The sequence below is a fragment of the Hemitrygon akajei genome, chromosome 27 (assembly GCF_048418815.1).
Source record: "Hemitrygon akajei chromosome 27, sHemAka1.3, whole genome shotgun sequence".
In the NCBI taxonomy this organism is placed as follows: domain Eukaryota; kingdom Metazoa; phylum Chordata; class Chondrichthyes; order Myliobatiformes; family Dasyatidae; genus Hemitrygon; species Hemitrygon akajei.
Genome location: NC_133150.1, coordinates 30978906 through 30991428, shown reverse-complemented (window position 1 = coordinate 30991428; position 12523 = coordinate 30978906). Strand labels below are relative to the sequence as shown.

The 12523-nt window shown below is 44.8% G+C and overlaps 1 protein-coding gene across 4 annotated transcripts in view; it reads right to left on the bottom strand.

Moving 5' to 3' along the window:
• The window catches only part of LOC140717227 (monocarboxylate transporter 1-like), a 58811-nt gene extending 47676 nt beyond the window's left edge, over positions 1–11135 (bottom strand). Inside the window, exon 1 of one of the 4 annotated variants that reach the window (XM_073030559.1) lies at positions 10999–11135. The gene's annotated coding sequence lies outside the window, so the exon portion shown is untranslated. Of the gene's footprint in view, positions 1–8277; positions 8302–10070; positions 10227–10408; positions 10546–10998 lie in introns of those variants that run through there. The other 3 variants (XM_073030561.1, XM_073030560.1, XM_073030562.1) reach the window with 3 other exon arrangements.
• Positions 11136–12523: the final 1388 nt, after the last annotated feature.

The following is a 12523-nucleotide window of genomic DNA, read 5'->3' as shown; positions in this document are numbered from 1 at the left end:
TGACTGTCTCAGCTTTGATTTGCAAATTAAAGTTTAACCCTTCTTGAAGAATCTTCTGCGTCTCCTGGTCGTTTGTGGGGCACGAGAAACCACGACAAACACCAAGAAATTTGGTGCTCTTAACGATCTCAACGGAGGAGCCGTTGTTCAGCGGAGAGTGGTCACTCCGTGCTCTCCTGAAGTCAACAACCATCTCTTTTGTTTTGTTCACATTCAGATACAGAAGTGATCAGATTCATTGGTGATCAGAAGTAGAGAGGGTCAGCAACTTTAGAATACTCGGAGTAATAATTTCAGAGGACCTGTCCTGGGCCCAGCACATAAGTGTCATTATGAAGAAACCTCTACTTCCATAGTTCACAAGGATTTGGCATGACATCTAAAAATTTGACAAACTTCTATGGATACGTTGTGGGGAGTATATTGACTGGCTTCATCACAGCTTGGTATAGAAACATCAGTGCCCTTGAATGGAAAATCCCTCAGAAGGAAGTGGTTAAAGCCCTGTCCATCGCTGGTAAAGCCCTCCCCACCATTGAGCACATCTACATGAAATGCCGTCACAGGAAAGCAGCATCTATCAGAGGCCCCCAGCACCCAATCCATGCTCTCTTCTCACTGCTGCCATCATGAAGGTGGTAGAGAAGCCTCAGAACCAACGCCATCAGTTTAGGATCAGTTATGACCCCTCAACCATCAGGCTCTTGACTTGTCCCATCACTAACCTGATCAACAAGCTATGGACTCCCTTTCCAAGGACTCTTTGTCTCACGCTCTTGACATTTACTGTTTTTTTAAATTTTTATATTTGCACAGTTTGTTGCCTTTTGCACATTGGTTGTTTGACCACCTTGTGGGTGCAGCTTTCATTGATTCTATTGTATTTCTGTGTATGCCTGCAAGAAAATGAATCTCGGAGCTGTATGTGATGATATACAAACTGTTATGTACTTTGATAATAAATTTACTTCGAACTTTTGAAATGTAATCTTGCACGGGCAAGCCAGTATAATAACTGCCAAAACTCATCTGGAAAATCTTTGACCCACAGCAGACACACTCACTAGCTTTGCCAACTGACAAAGCCAGAGGCCTTTAAATATGTTGTAGAGTTAGATTTTAGAGCGATCATTACCCCTTATGTTTGAATCCAAATCTAGGGTCAAAAGGACAAGATGACGATCAGTTTACTCTTTAATAGCAAACATTTCAAAATACTTAAGGAAAAATGAAATAGCAGTTAAGTAAACAAACCACATTTTTTCCGCTTCAGTGTTCTATCCTGCTATATAAATGAATGCCCACAGAGGATCTGATTGGCAGTGTACGGGAGCCTGAAGACCCACACTCAACTCTTTAGGAACAGCTTCTTCTCTGCCATCAGATTTCTGAACAATCCGCGAATCCATGAACACTACCTCGGTATTCCTCTTGCATTATTTATCTATTTTTCTGGGTGTCAGGGTGGAGATGCGTTTCTACCAAAGGAGGTGTAAGGTGCTCCTTCCCTACTGTAGCCTGCAGATCACCCTTGGGCAAGGTGTAGCTCCTGTTTAGCCCTCCCCACCCCATTCAGAGTCATGTAAAACCATAGAAGCGGGTAGTAGATGGTCACATGAGCAGCTGGTGCACATCACATCTCCTGGTTAGGCAACCACTGACACCATGCTGACAACCTCTGAAGAGTATTAATAATGGCTGGGGTCACCCGTTTTATAAAGACACTACCCAGAAGAAAGCAATGGCAAACCACTTCTGTAGAATTTGCCAAGAACAATCATGTTCATAGAGCATGATCGTCCACATCATCTGACACATAATGATTATCTATTTTTACAATTCTACCATATAGTAATTTGACCTTGTAGTCTCGCACTGTACTGCTGCCATAAAGCAACAAATTTCATCACATATATCAGTGATAATAAAACTGATTCTGATTATGATCTGATTAGTAACGGCTGGGCAATGTCAGAACTTCCTGCTCCAATGTCGGGCTCCATGTGAAGTCCAATGTCAGAATGCAGATCAGGACATCTTTATCTATGTGGCAGTCCCAGAGATGGCGTACTCACCTCGGGAAATATAAGCAGTTCCGCACGGAACTCCCAGCAAAGCCCACCAACACTTGGACCATTAGGGTCGGACGATCAGAAGTTTGGGCAAAAAGGCAGGATTTGCACCCCATAAAAGGAAGGAGAGAAGCAGGCAAGCAGGGAGGTTTGATGAATATACATACTATATAGCTTCTATAGATGCACATTGGAGAGTATCCTAACTGGTTGCAACACAGCCTGGTACGGAAACACCGATGCCCAGGGATGGAAAAGTTTGCAGAAATTGGTGGATGCAGCCCTGTCCATTGCAGGCAAAGCCTTCCCTAGCATTGAGCACACTTACACGGAGTGCTGCCACAGGAAAGCAGCATCCACCTTCGAAGACCCCCACACACTCTTCTCACTGCTGCCACCAGGAAGCGGTAAAGATTCCTTAGGTCCCGTACCACCAGGTTCAGGAATAGTTATTACTCTGCAACCACCAGGCTCATGTTTGGCGTGGATAGCTTCACCCCCCACAACTTGGAACTGATTCCATATCCTCCTGTCACAACCACGGATTCGGCAGCGCAGTACATACAGCAATTGCGCTTGTGAATTTGCATATGTCGCTAATTATTATTTAATCGATATAGTATTTAACCACATACTTGTCGTTGTAGTGCTTGTCGAGACTTGGACAGAGCACAGCAATGCTTCGCTGCTGTTTTGCTTTCGACCTTCCCTGAGGTATTGGACTTTCAAGTTAATGGACTCTGAAGACTAGCGGTATTCGTTTAATGTTTAAATGTTCTTTTCAGCCGCAGTGTAGGATCGTGTTCCTTTTGAGAGTTTTAGTTAACGGCCCCGAGATTTGGATTCAAATATTAGGGGTAATTATCGCTCTAACATCTATCACTACATTAAACGAATACCGCTAGACTTCAGAGTCCGTTGACTTTAAAGTCCAATATCTCAGGGAAGGCCGAAAGCAAAACAGCAGCGAAGCGTTGCTGTGCTCTGTCCAAGTCTCGACAAGCACTACAACGACAAGTATGTGGTTAAATACTATCACGATTAAATAATAATTAGCTGACACGTGCAAATTCACAAGCACAATTGCTGTATCCACTGCGCAGCCGAATCCATGGTTGTGACACCTCCAGACTCACTTTCAAAAGACTATAAGATTCAACGTAGCCTACCAGTTAGCAGAATGCTATTACAGAATTCGGAGTTCAATCCCAGTGTCGTCTGTAGGAACGTTTGTTTATTCTTCCTGTGTGCGCATGGGTTTCCTCCAAGCGCTTCGGTTTCCTCCCACAGTCCAAAGACGTACCAGTAAGTAGGTTAATTGCTCATGGTAAATTGTTCTGTGATTAGGCTAGTGGTTAAACAGGTGGGTTGCAGAGCAAGGAAAGGCCTGTTCCTCAGTGTATCTCTAAATAAATATTCTCAGCATTATTTTTTTAAATTTGTACAATTTGTCTTCAATTGCATTGTTTGTCAGTCTTTATGTATCTTGTCTCAAAATTCTGTTGTATTACATTATGGTTCCTATAAATATCTGCAAGATGAATCTCAAGGTAGCATATTGTAACATAGATATAGTTTGATAATAAACCTTGAACGTGAAGGATTTCAAGAGCTTGAGATTGAGTAATAGAAATCAAGGCCAATCTGGGAACCAAAGTTCAGAGCGATGTTTAGTTATTAACAGAATATGGAATATTAAAAGCAGGATTCTGGATGAATTCAAATTTGCAGATAAATTGCAACAAGTATTGCTCAGACTTCGATTCAGGAAATAGGCAGCCAACTGGGAATTCGCCTCCAACATTGTGATGACAGAGAAATCAAGATCATTCGGGTCCATCAGACTCGCCTCCGTTCCAGAACATTCTGTTTCTCTGTGAGTCAGTTATCTATCTGCTTTTACAAACACAAATGTTTTAACATCATAATTTAGAAAAGCAAACAGATTCAACTCATCCACCAGTTGCACAAGCAGGACTAAACAATTCAACACTGAGTTGCAGAATTTTGTACTAGAGCGAATTTGGATTGAGTGTGAGGAAAAGAAGGGGAGGGGGAGAGGAGAGAAAAGAGTAAAAAAGAGCAGATGGAGATGTGGAATTCTCTGCCCATTGAAGCAGTGGAGGCTACCTCAGTATTTAAGACAAGGTTGGATAGATTTTTGCATAGTAGGGAAATTAAGGTTTGTACTGAAAAGCCTGATAGGTGGAGATGAGTCCATAGTCAGATCAGCCATGATCTTACTGAATGACGGAGCAGGCTCGACAGACCAGATGGCCGACTCCTGCTCCTATTTCTTATGTTTTTATGAGACAACGCAGTAGAGAAGAAAATCAATAAAGAAATTTCTAGAGATCTGTCAGGGCAGCACGGTGATGCAGCTGGGAGTACTGCTCTCTCACCTCTCCATTGAGCCTGGGTTCAATCCTGACCTCTGGTGCTGTCTGTGTGGAGTTTGCAATCATCCCTGTAACCACATGGGTTTCCTTTGGGTGTGCCAGTTTCTTCCCCAAAACATGCTTGTTAGCAGGGTAGCTAGCTCCTGTTAATATATCCTGTTAATTATGAAGGGAATCAGAATGGAGCTGATGTGTGTGTGCGTGTGAATGAGTGAGAGTGAGAGTGAGAGAGAGAGTGAGAGTGAGAGTGAGAGAGAGAGAGAGAGAGAGAGAGAGAGAGAGAGAGAGTGTGTGAGTCAGGGGTGGAGGGTGGGAGAGCGAAAGAGAGAGAAAGAGCAGACACCAAGATACAGAGGAGACTTCAGAAATGTAGAAACGGATGTTTGAAGTCCAAGGGCAAAGGGTAAGGAATGAGTTCCAGGAAAATATTCCAAACAAGAGATAGGCAGAGGTTATTCCTGCAGGAACATACTGTCTGCATCTCAAATAATAATGACACGTTGCTGGCCCAGGGGAGCAGGATCCAACTGTGCTGATGCAGCAGGGATTTGGAGAAACTAACTGTGGACTAATTACAGTTGCAATAGCACCCTGTCACACAGCAATGAGGAAGAAATAATGTCAATATTCTGCAGTAAAGTTATTCGTTTGATGAAAGAGGTAACTGAGCTGATTGTGGGAACCCGTCTCAATGAATCAGCTGATCAAAGGTGGCATTTACTGCCTCAATGTTACAGACAGACACAGAGCACAAAGACACAGCAATTCCAGTCCCAAGCACCTCGAATACACCCTTCACAACTTGGTTGGTACCAAAGTTCCCAAATGTGTTTTGCTTGGTCCTACTTCAGGGATTTTTTCCACCGTTTCCATCTTCCATTCTACAACTGAAAAAAAACTTGTTGTCTACCTTTATAATTGCACTTTTTGAAACCACTTGTATTCTCTTAAACTACTTTTATATCTGCGCCACCTCCACCCATCTGTGCCATACCTCCAAAATTACCAGTAGTAGCCTAGACATTGGATATTAACTCTCTGCCTCTCCACTGGGAACATCAGTCCAACCTTAATTTCCTCCCATACCACAAACCCAACGATTATTTGCAAATTCCTTCCCTGTTTCAATCTCACAAAAGTGCACTGAACACTAACACGCCCTCAGCACATTCAGAACATTGTTGAAACCTGAGCAATCAGCTACAGGTCAGAAACACTGTTTGACAATTCTCACCTGTACAGGTGTTGGCTCCTGTCAATCACTCCCATGCTGGGTTTGATTCTCTCTATTCGTTCCTCACGACCTAGATATTTTCCCACTGTTTTAGTGTCTTTTAATCTGTGCCACTCCGTCTTGTCCCCTCTGTCACCAAAACTCCACCAGCATTTCCCAATGCCCCACCCCCTCCTCCCTTCACCTCTCCCTCTGTGAGGGTTCAATGGCTCTGGCCTGTACTTGTCAGAATTTAGCAAAATGAGGGGGATCTCACTGAAGCCTATCAAACAGTGAAAGGCCTAGATAAAGTGGACATGGAGATGTTATTTGTATAGTGGGGTGAGGTTTCTAGGACCAGAGGGCACAGCTTCGGGATTGAAGGCCGTCCCTTTGAACAGAGATGAGGAGGAATTTCTTTAGCCAGCGGGTGAAATTCACTGCTATGGAGGCAAAGTCGTTGGGTATGTTGAAAGCAGAGGTTGATAGGTTCTTGATTAGCAAAGGTGTTAAAGGTTAGAGGGAGAATGGGGTTGAGAGAGGTACTGAATCAGCCATCCGCCACAGCAAACTCAATGGGCTGAATGGCCTGATTCCACACTTAAGTCTTATGTTCTTTTCACCTTCTTCCCGCCACTTCTCCCTATATATAGGCTTTTTGAAACAGAGAGCCAATACTAATCTCAGAGCCTCCAATTTTCACAACCTCCCTCTACTACAAATATTTTTACATTTTTCCTTTAAAAGATGAAAGTTTCATCACATTCCCTGTGTAAAGTACTTCATATTTGTAAAAGAAAACCAAGAAATGTCTTTGAACACTTTGAACTTGAGAACCCTTCATTAAATCAGAATTTTATTCTTTGCAATTGAGAATTTAACCCATTAAGCATGTGACCTTTTAAACACGTGACATTTAAAGTATGTGAGAAGAATCAGTAACACACACCTGGAGAGAAAAAATGTAAATCGAAGGACATTTTGTTGACTTTGGAAAGGCTTCATTAACACGGCACTATAGAAAACAAGGTGTTCTGCAGATGCTGGAAATCTTGAACAACACATACAAAATGCTGGAAGAACTCAGCAAAACAGGCAACATCTAAGGAGAGGAATAAACAATCAACATTTTTGGGCCGAGACCCTTCATCACGAACAGCTAAGTCCTGATGAAAGGTCTTGTAGATGCTGCCTGACTTGCTGAGCTCCTCCAGCATTTTGTGTGTGCTGTCCTACAGAAAGTACTTCTAACCCTCATACATAAAGTAGTTCTAGTTGATTACACGGCGTGTGCAGGATAACTGGGTGGTCTTTTTGCCTTAAAGAAGGGTTTGCAAATACTATTTATTTATTTAGAGGTACAGTGTGGAACAGGTCCTACTGGCCCAATGAGCTGCATCTCTCAGCAACCCACCTTTTTAACCCTAGCCTAATCACAACACAATTTATAACAGCTAATTAACCCTTTAGAATGTGGAAGGAAATCAGAGCACCTGGGGGAAACCCACACAGTCACAGGGGAGAAAGTATAAACTCCTTAGAGACAGCAACGGAACTGAGCCCACATACGTTGCAAAACCTTATGCTGACCACTGCCACTCCTACTCCACTCCTACACTGGGAGCGAATGAGATCCAAGTGAGCCAACTTCAGTCTGAATCTTGCTAGAAATATACCTCAATGGGCCAGAGGTTCACACCCATAATCTTAAGAAATAAAACTTTAACCCAGTCCACCGGCATAGTCTCGTAACACGATTGTGGTTGATTTCCTAAACTTGTCCAATATCCCTCATCAATACGAAACAATGCTCTTGTATTTATTTAAAGATACGGCAGGGTATCGGGCCCTTCCAGCCCAATGAAGCTAAAACCTGTACGTTTTTGGAACAGAGAAGGCAACCGCGCGGCACCCGGAGGAAACTCACACAGTCATGGGGAGAATGTCTAACTTCCTTACAGACCGTGGTGGGAATCAAATCTGGGTGACCGGCACCATAACAGTAACAGCTAATGCTACCATGCTGCCCCATCCTACCAGTCCTAGCCAACGATGTAAATCCTACCGTACTCCTCGCCATGACCCTCATTCTGACCCCAATTGCCCCTTCCCCACATGTCAATCCTCCTCATTGTCCATCAGCCACTATTATTCACAGGAGGCAAATTTCCTCAGGCATGCCTCCTTTTCTTTTCCCTTTCCCGTACTCCCTTCATTCCCTCGGCAAAGAGGGCACTTTATGAAGGAGCGTGGCCATCAGCAGCGCAGGCTGGCTGACCAAGTACCCAAGGCAATGCCAAGGATCCCGATGGAGGAGCAGCTGATTAACTGTTCTGTCCTGGGTGTGCTTTGGTTGGGAGCACCCATCTCAGTACAGTAAACTTGGGCGGAATTGGAAGATTTCACACAAATGACCATGAAAATCCAGCACCCTGTCAACCAAAGCAGACTCAAGTGTGAGCGAAGGGAAGCAGGGAATAAGCAAGCTTGAGAAATTGTGTAACATACAAAACACTGGAGAAATCCAGCAGGTCAGACAGCATCTGTGAGTGGAAACAGACAGTTGACATTTCATCCTTTGGAGTTGCCTAACCTGCAGAGTTCCTTCAGAGATTCATGTGTGCTTCACATCTGGTTCTAGCAGATGCAGTGTCATGTGTCTCCATTTTGAGAAACAAAGTGCCTCAATAGCATTACTGGACTTTCCATGTCAACAATTCACTGTATGGAGAGGACAGGAAAGCCCACAATATATATTCAGCCCTTGTTTAGTAGACAGAATTGCTGAGACACACATCACCCTCTCACGAGTTCCAAAGTAGATCCCAAATCCCACACACTGCATCAGAACACTTGAAAATGACATTCCTAAACTTCCAACCATGTCCAAAGTAAATCCTTCATTTTCCGAATAACAAGAGCATTTTAGTAATATTAATAGCTCCCAGTTGTATCAAAATAAATTAAAACTGTTTGCATATCCAGCCTTGGACCAATCAATAAGTCTCCATTGAATTCCCTTGCATAATCAAAATTTCCCCAATACTCACTGCCAAGTACCAAATCCTCCCCAAGTTAACAGCTGTCCCTACTCCCTGTCCACACAACATTACCCTAAATGCCCCTAAATGATCACCTATTCTCTTCCAATGCCAGCCTACCAGCCAATCAGCATCCGCTCTCAGCCAGTCATCTATAACCAATCTCCAAATGTCCTCCACCAGACATTTAGAAATTCAACAACCAATATACCTCTAAACAACCAGCAATTATCCTCAAAACCTCCAACTAATTATGTCCTCCCCAGAATAACCATCAACTCTACCCATCAGAGTCCGGGGGGGGGGGGGGGGGGGGGTCAAAAAATTTAAAAAAAAAACTCTACCCATCAATGAACCACCACATCTCCTCATAAACAATTCTCCTCAACCTAATCCAATACCAACTGTCTCCAATATCCATAATTCCCCTTGTGCTGTTTACCAAATATCAACCTCCCCGGGTCTCTTTCTAACCATGAATTTAGCCCAGGACATCTCATGAACTGAACTCTTCTCACTGGACTCACCCAACTCTCCCCAGGTCCTTTCACCAACCGGGAACTCTACCCAGGGCCTCTGATGGTCCATCAGCCTATCCCCATTCCCCAGTCAGTCACCAAATCTCCCCTGGACCTGTCACCAACACCAACTCTATCCTGGACTTTCTACCAACCATCAACTCTGCCCAGGGGATCCAACCAATCTCCAACTGTCTCCAGGGCCCTTAATTACGCAACTAACTCTCTACATGACCTCTAAACAACACCAACTCTCCCTAGGTCTTTCAATCGACTCTCTCAGGTCCTTCAACTAATCACCAACTAACTCTCTCTGGATCCTCCAACTGACCACCTACGCTCCCACATCTTCCAATCAAGCAGCAATGTTCTCCAGTCATCTAATCAACCAGCAGTTCTCTCCACTCAAGAACAAACTTTTCATAATACATCCAATCAACGCGAACTCTGCCTGGTACACCTAAGTGTTATTTCTTTACAGTACCAGTGTTCAGATCAACTCTCAACTGTATCCATGACTTCAATTCTCTCTGCTACCCTAACAGTGCACTAACTCACCCCAGCACCTCTCTTCAATCACTTATTTTCCCCCCAGGACATCCACCCAGCGTTCAAGATCTCCAATGCTCGCCGGTACGTGTAATAAACAAGAACCCCTCTCAGGGCGTCTGATCAAATTCCAATTCTCCCCACCACCGAATTTTTCCATAGGTTCTGACTGCTCAGCAAATCATCTCAAGACCCTGGAAGAACCACCATCACTCCCTCAGATCTCCGACTAACCAGCAATACACACCGCGACGATCTCCGAGCAGCTATCAACTCACGTGAACGCTCCCCAGTATCCCTGACGATCACAGACGCTCTCAGTGGCCTCTGACCAATCTTCAATTCTCCCCAGGAACTTCCCCCAGTGCTTTGAGACCGTCGCTTGCTCTCGTCAGTAATCCTGAACCTCCCTCCCCTAACTCTGCCCAATATCCCTGATCTCAATTACAGCCTCTCCTCAGCACAGTCAAGCTACCACCAATCTCCCCAGATCACCCACCAAACACCCAAACCCCGTTCAAGTCTTCCCCTTTCCCTGACAAACAGCCCTTAGGAGCTTCAGTTTCTGCTCACGAAGTGGCGCCAACTCTCCGCTCTTATTTCCTATGAAACTTACTGTAGTGTCAAGCTGAAAATGTGCTGCGAATTCAAGTATCCAAATTTTACACGTGGCCGGATGAGGCATTGAAACAGGAAGCCTTCAATATGACTGTTAGTTTGAAGTCAGAAAAACTAAACAACTCGATGGCAAGGGAGGCGTTCTGCTGTAACACTGGGGACTGAAGGAAACGCGTACAGGTGGGTAACCCGCAACGGAGGATGGCTACCCCGGCAAAACCGCAAACGGGACGCCGAGAGCCTCTCGTTCTCTCAAACAAAGCGCACGGGACTATCAACCACTAAGTAGACAGAAACCGCTCTACGGGATGGTCCACAGCGAAAACAGCAAGTTGTTTTTTCAACTATAGATGAAGAATTGAGATTTACCAAGGTTTTTTTTTAAATTAATGGACCCACAAGAAGTGTAAGAGTAACACATACAAAATGCTGAAGGAATTCACCAGCTCAGAAAGCATCTATTCTCTCGAAAGGAAAAAAAAGAGACAACGTTCTGTGCCAAGACCCTTCATAAAGACGGTGAAAACACATTACTTAGTTTAAGCCCATTACATAAAAAAAACCAAAGCGCAGGCTGGAACTACAGACCTTTCGCTGTGCTGCTGTCAGACAGAGCGCGGCCTCAGCTTTCCATTCCAGACGCGAAGTATGAATCGCACAGCCCTTCACTCCTCCCCCCTTTGCTCACAAGCAGGCTCATTGTAACGAGCATTGCTGCCTCTGGCGGGGCACAAGCAGGAAGTGGCGCCTTCTCCAAGATTTCATGAGTACTCTGTTTGATAGAGTACCGCTTTCACACTCTACACACCATCCAAAGCCCAGCCCTTTCCTCGCTGGACGTGAGAAGCGACAGATATTGGAATCTGGAGCAAAAGACATATATGTATATACCCAAGAAGGGAAGTTGCTGGAGGACCTCGCGGAACATAAACAGTCCTCGTTTCGGGCCGAGACTGCGAGACTGGCGAGGAGTCTCGACCCGAAACGTAGACTGTACTCTCTTCTCCATAGATGCTGCCTGACCTGCTGAGTTCCTTCAGCATTATGTGTGTGTTGCTTGGATTTCCAGCACCTGCAGATTTTCTAGTTTGCGGGCTGAGTTAGTGGAGTGTTTTGTGTGGAGACCCTGCCTCATCTGATGCTGCTGGACCCGCCGTGTCCCTCCAGTAGCTTGGCTTTATTTTTACTTCCTTGGCCCCTGTCTGAGGGTGGAATTGCCTAGCTGGGTGGGGGGGGGGGGGTGGAGGGTGGTAAAACATCATACAACGAATTCAGTGGATGAATCGAAATCGCCTCCGGGCTGTTCAAGAACTTTAGTTTAACTATGGTTTCCCCAGAAGGTCTGGCACGTAGCTTCCAATCTGATAGCATGAATATTGATTTCTCCTGATGATCAAATCCTCTCCATCACCGCCCCTACCTCGATTCCCCACTCTTCTCACCTGCCTATTTTTTTCCTATGATCCACTCTCATTTCCTATCACATTCTTTCTTCTCTATCCCTTTACCTTTCCCACCCTCCTGGCTTCACCTATCACCTTCCAGCTAGCCATTTTCCCTCGCCCACCTTTTTATTCTGGCATCTTCCCCACCCCCCACCTCCACTTCCTTCCCAGTCCTGAAGGAGAGTCTCGGCCCGAAACATCGACTGTTTATTTTGATTTCCATAGCCTGGCATGCCGAGTTCCTCCAGCATTTTGTGTGTGATGCTTCCGATTTCCCGCCTGGGCAGACTTTCTCGTGTTCATGTGATAGAAACCCGCGTGGTGCATTCCTCCCCACTCCACCCGAGCACACTTCACTGCTGATTCACAACCACCTCGTTCAGCGGCAAACATCGAGCTACACGTGCAGAGAGCAAGAATCGTTACAAACTCCCCAGGGCAGGGCCACCGACGGATATTTAGCCCTTCACTCTGTCTGCCATTCACTAGCTCACATTTGTTGATTTGTATCACAATTTCATTCAACTGTTCTCTGCCCCATCTCCTCTGATCTCGCGGCTTGGATTTTTCACAGCCTGTTATGGAAACAGGTGTCAGGTTTCCTTTGCAAATTGATTGTCCATCTCTGTGTTTATTTTTTTTCAGTGATTCCATTGTGTTTCTTTGTA